This window comes from Apium graveolens, chromosome 8 (genome assembly GCF_009905375.1).
Source record: "Apium graveolens cultivar Ventura chromosome 8, ASM990537v1, whole genome shotgun sequence".
NCBI lineage: Eukaryota > Viridiplantae > Streptophyta > Magnoliopsida > Apiales > Apiaceae > Apium > Apium graveolens.
This window is the reverse complement of record NC_133654.1, coordinates 187,139,374-187,145,922: the sequence shown is the minus strand read 5'-3', so window position 1 is coordinate 187,145,922 and position 6,549 is coordinate 187,139,374.

Here is a 6,549-nt window from a genome sequence, read left to right as displayed (position 1 = left end):
CATAGACATTAATGAGTTCCTCAAATTGATGGAAAGAGATGATGTATTGGATTTGGTGAAGCATGATACAATCATTCATATCCAATAACCTAATGGCTTTAATGTTGCGGTCACTACGGTGTGACAAACTTAAACATGAAACTATAAATATACGTGAATATTAATATGAACGTACTAAATTATATGATCCCTCAAAATGACATTGTTGTGACCCCTACAAATGATGATGTTAATGTAACAGATTTAATGAATGATGCATCTTGTGAATGTCATGGATGACGATAATGGAAAAGTTCTAACTGCATATATCTTTAATGTGAATGGTTTGTTAAGTCTTGACACTATCAAAATCATGGATAGCTGATGCTTTGGAATTATCTCAAAGGCTTTCAAATTGGCGGGCATACATTTGGATGGGGAGATCTTTAATGGAATTTTTTCTAAAAATATTATGGAAACTGCTTTTTTGGGCAACCTACAGTCAAACCTAATAAATATGGAGTCAGTGCAAAAAAATAGAGTGGGTGACAGTAAAAGAAGTTAGTGGTTACTACTTGAATCGACAAGGAAATGTAGGAGACTCTGGTCACTTTTGATGCAAATAGTGAGTTGATGGACGTTGAACATGTGTTATTTGAGATGACAATGTATAAAGAGATTGAAACGAATTGTGGGGCATGTAGAATGATCTTTGTTGATGCATGGGGTGTTGAATCAATAAGGATTTTATATTAGTTAACTAGTTGCAAGAATATATTTTCGATTATTTTAGTACTTAAATTAATTAACTTGAAGTCTAAGTTGGATTTTAATTATATGTTATCTATTAAGCATGGTTTGGGTGAAACATTTATATTTTGCTATAAATATAATCTCTCATTCATAAAAAAATTACAAGATAATGATCAATAATAAAGAAATTTTCTTTCATTATTATATTGATAATTGATCTTATCAACTGATATATTGTAACACCCTCTAAATCCGGGGTATAGATCTGGGGTATTACTAACACTAACTACTTTACTCAACCTGTATAACAATAATATAAATATATAATTACCCTTTGATACTACTACTCAGGATCTTTTAAGGTTAAGGTGTGAAAATAAGAACAACTCACTATCTTTATTACAACAACCCAAACAAACAGTCTTACAAGCCTTCTTTATTACAAACCAGTTATTAACATAAATTTTACACTAAGATTCTTTTATTCAAACATTATCTACAACTATTACTGCTACACCTGCTCAGGCAATTCAAAACTGTAATATATAAGTGATGATGTCAAAGATTACTGAAGATAACAATATCATTAGTGGCCCTGGTCAAGTGTGAAGCATAGTCAAATGGACATCTGATCTAGGGAGAATAATGAACTGTTACTTTTCATAATCTGTTAAGCTTGGGGTTAGTCTTGTTAACAGGCATGAATGTGTGTTAAGAAATCTTCTCACCAATTGGGAGAGATTGTTGTGCAAGACATGCCTGTATCTAAACAAGACTAAGTCATTTTGTCAATCTAAGTAAGTTGTATTATTACCTTAATTTGTATTTTGTACTTGTAACATTTAAAGTCTGTAAAAATGTCAAAAGAGCAGACTGTAGCCTTTTTCTATAAACAGTATCAAGCCTAAAAATTCTATTTGGAAGAAGATCAAGAAGATCATGCCTCAGAAGAATTATACAGAAGCTTGGAGTTGAATAAAGCTGTTTTAGGAAAAATACTCTAAGTCAGGATCTCTACAAGTCACAGATTTAGTGTTATAGAGAAGTCATTCGAGAACTCCAAATGACTTATCGAGAAGTCAGGAAAGCTACAAGAGAACTCAGAGAGATATTGACAAGTCAAGAAGACATGAAGGTTGGAGATATCGACAAGTCATTTATTCACTAGAGAACTCAGAGTTATCGACAAGTCTACATTCATTAGAGAACTCTGAGTTATCGATTAGTCTAAGTCTACTAGAGAACTCAGAGATATCGATAAGTCAAAATTCACTAGAGAACTCTAAGTTATCGACAAGACAAAGTGAAGACATGATGCTGAGAGATCTTGACAAGCTAAAGTTTCATTCGAGAACTCAGAGACCTCTATAAGTCAAATTCACTAGAGCATTAGAGATCTCGATAAGTCATTATACTTATCGAGATGTCAAGATCTCTATGTGCCTAAACTGGAGATCTCGAGTAAAATTGTCAAAGTACAGAACCACATACTAGTTTAATATTCAAGATAAACAATCAACAAACAATACAACCAGCTGGATTGACAAGTCTACAAAAAGCATCTTGAAGAATGTGCAAGATCAATGGTAAAGATTAACTGACAAAGGAAGATCAAAGTGAAAACGGGATGCTAAAGATATGCTAAGCAGAAATGGAAGATCTACTTTTCTATAAATAAAAATGACAAGTGACAGTTTAGAAAAGCTAATAGCATGTCTTATTACACATTGTGTAAACCAGCAGTTAACTAAGTTATAAAGTTAACATTGGTCCTTTAGTTAGTTATAACAGTTTAGATCAAATTTCTTGTAACACTCTCAAGGAGAAGCTAAGCTCTTTATCAACAAAAAGCCTAGAAATTTTGTAGCAAAACAATCTTAATTTTAATATAAAATTAAGTGAGTTTTGAAGATTTGTGTTCTTTATTTTATGCAAGCTTAAATTCTGCATGAACACATTTCACTACAAGATTTAATTTACTTAGTTCAACCATAAACATTCAAGAAAAGCATAAAAGCAGTAAAACACATTCACCCTCTTGTGTGTTATTCATTTCCTAACAAAAACTCTTATCTGGAATTGGAATTAGCACCCTTTTGCTAGAGGTTCCCGCTGCCTGACCCGTTTCTTAACTACTCGGGTACGGATGGGTTTCATTCTCAACTTTAACTGAAAAACAAGGTGAATAAAAATAATAGAGGTAAGCCAAAATTGCTCAACAAGCCTGCAACATTTATATATACAGTGTAAAGAAAGAAAGTTAAATGAACGGGCAATCTGCTGGTTTGTGCAATCACCTTTCTGTAAGGAATAATGAAAGCCACTATTGGCGAGTATCAAATGAATTAGACTGGACACAAAAATCAACATATGCACTATAACCCGTTGATTAGTCAGGATATAGTGCGGATCTATACCCAACTGCATAGAACCGCCAACATATAGGGTACCCAGGCACTCTGGCCTAATAATCAAGGGTTCGGTTCATACCCGACCCGCATTGTAACCATCCAGTCTATGGATCAGCATCCGGAACAATCGGTATGCTTTGATGTATTCCAATATTGGAATATATCAGAATATATATATATAAGTACATATATCAACTATTGGAATATGAATAGAGGATAAAACGAATTAGGAGAAATCATGAATCAAAATGAAATATGAATAAGGAATAACAATTGTGTATCAGTATTTGTGAGTAAGAATTATCAGTGTATAGTTGTCATAAGAATATGTAGGAAATTCACTATTCTAAACTTAGAATAGGGGAAAAACTTGCCTGGTACACGCTCTACTCCAGGTATTCTACAGTTCTCTATTTCCGACTTGATTCGGCTTGTTGGTGTTGTTTCTATCAAAGAAAAAATATTCATATAGTTGATTTACATCGCAATCGCATCTTTTACTGAGACCACGTAGCCCTTATTGTCTACCCACACGATTTTATCTGACTCGTATATGATTATATAACAAATAGAGGTCAAGTAATCACGTAAATCACATAACACGTAAAGCACATAATTAATTTAGACTCACAATAATTTTAGAATTGAAATCAAACCTATATTCGCAATAACAAACAATATCTAACTCGTTCCTAATTTTATGGAATTTATTAGACTCGATGCATAATTAATAGGGTCTATAACGAATACGTATCATAATCCGACTTTCTCTCGAAAGAAATTATGATTTATAACTATTTTGAATGGAATCAGGTCATTTTTCTTAGTCTAAGGGTCTTCGTTTCGATTAAAACTGATAAACGGTTTAATTACTACGCAATAAACAAGAATTAATCAATTATTAATCAATTATAATTAATTATTAACAAATAATTGAACCTCTAATATATTTTAAATAATTATCTAGGAATTATCATATTTAAAAATAATGTTCCCCTAATTTTTGGAATTAAATAAGATGTATTATATATTATTCAATTAAATTGATTAATTATAAATAATTAATCAATTCAAATAAATAATAAGTAATTTGGAAATAAGTAAATAAATAAATAAATAGTTACATTCTGAATTCCTAAAATTTGGAACACAACCCGAATTTATTACGAATTATTCAAGTAAACCGATCAATTACTGAATGATTATTCAGTCTAAATAAATAAACCACAATTAAGAAATAATTAAATAAATAATTAATTAATTAAATAAATAGATTTTTGAATTTCTAAATTAAGAAAATAATTTAAAAATTATTTATAAAATTATTCAGATTTTTAATCAAATTATTTTTTTGATTTTCTAATTATTCAAAACCGATTTTCTAGTTTTTGTAAAATAAAAAAATAATATAAAAAATCAGAAACACTTTTCCAGAAATCAAATTGGGGAATTTTGGATCAAATCCGGGTCGATTTTCGGGTCAAAACCGGGTCGACTTCGGGTCACCAAGAACACCACCGCCACCACCAGAATCCGGCAACGGTGGTCATTCCCCGGCGAACCAAATCACGACCAAATCGCAGAGTTTTAGACTTGTTTTTGCTGCGTTTTCGATCCACAACAACACAGGACAACTCCCCCTCATTCATCATCAATTTTGAAGCCTGAAACCGGAGAAACGTCGCCGGCAGCGACGGTTTTCCAGCGAGCTTGATTCAAGGTCAAAACAACATCGTTCGAGTCGATTCTAACATGGTTTTTATTCAAAATCACACCAGAAACTCAACCCCAGCAACATCTAATCCTAATAACCCCTACATCGAATTCTCCGATCAAATTAACCACAACTCCGACCAAAATCCAAACTAGCTATTTTGTACATGAAAAATAACAAATAATATCTTAAAATAACACTTATGACTAATCTAACCCCTATCATCACATCAATCTCAGATTCATATAAAATAAAAAAATGATTAAATTAAATTTCACATAAACCCTAAAACTTGGATCACTACTTGGGGCTATCGTTTGATGCAATTAACAGTACAAAACAATTAGAAATACTCATATGAAACTATCCCCACAAGCAATTTCATCCCATAACCCTGCAATCAAAAAACCCCAATTTTAGTTCAAGAACCCTAAATTATAAAATCAAAGACTAAGCATCAACACATGAAATTGATGATGTTAACAGAAAGTAGAGATCATAAGCTTCATTTTGGTTACTCACATGTAAGATTTGGACAACAGAATCACTATGAAAACCTTGCTTGAATTCCTGGACTGTTCTTCACCCCCACAAATTACTTCTTGATTTTCTGATTTTTTTATAATAAATTAATAATTAATTAGTAATTAATCAGCTATTTATACTAGTAAAAATAATACTCCTAAATAAAATTAAGGCCTAATTATAAATCTAATAAAATTAATTGGCCCCAATTTTTATAATTTTTGGGTATTAATTTTGAATTTTTAAATATCCAATAAATACAAAATATATGTCAAAAATTACCAAAAATTGTGAAAAATACAAAAATGCAAAAAAAATAATATTTGATAATTTCATGATCCTATAAAAATAGGAATGTGATTTTGTGGGGTTTTTGACACCCGAAGGGGTCGGAAAAGTCATTTTTCGCGAAACGAGAAAATTCGTAAAACATCCAGATGTTCAAAATATCGTGATAGTATAAGCCATACTTGGAAAAATAGGGCTAATGATTTTATATGAAATATTAGTTATTAAAACACTGTTTGGCCGTACAAAGTTTGATATAAAGCATTTAACTAAAATAAAACACTCGATAATTACCCGAAACACGTTCTGATCGAAACAGAATACACATAGCACATATAAGCTAGGGTTTTATAGCTCAACACACTTACTGACATATTTAAACACATAATTCATCTTTATTAAGATATAATACACGCATAATTTCTCGGTCGTTACATATATCTTCAAAATTAATTAGCTTATAAGGTCCCAAAGTATCATAGAATGGGTTGTTGAATATAATACTTACAAATTATTTGATTTTAAACAAGTTCTTCATTTAAGTACGAAATCAAAATAACACAAAAAATTCAAGGAGTATATCTTATATTAAACTTTGGTGTTTGCTACATTCTAATCAATTAAGATTAGTTACAATAAATTTGTCAGCATAATGATACAAATTTAAGATTAAAAAAATATGGCTTGCAATAGAGCTCTCTTATTGGTAGTTGGTTGTTGAGGAAGATATTCATAACTGAATGCGTTCTACTTCTTTTGTGTAGACTTCATTTCATTTTTTACAAGTGGCACAATATTATCCACATGTGCCAAATGTTCCAATGTTTTTGAAAAAAAATGTAAGTTAATTCTGTGAAATTACAATCACTGCAATTAATT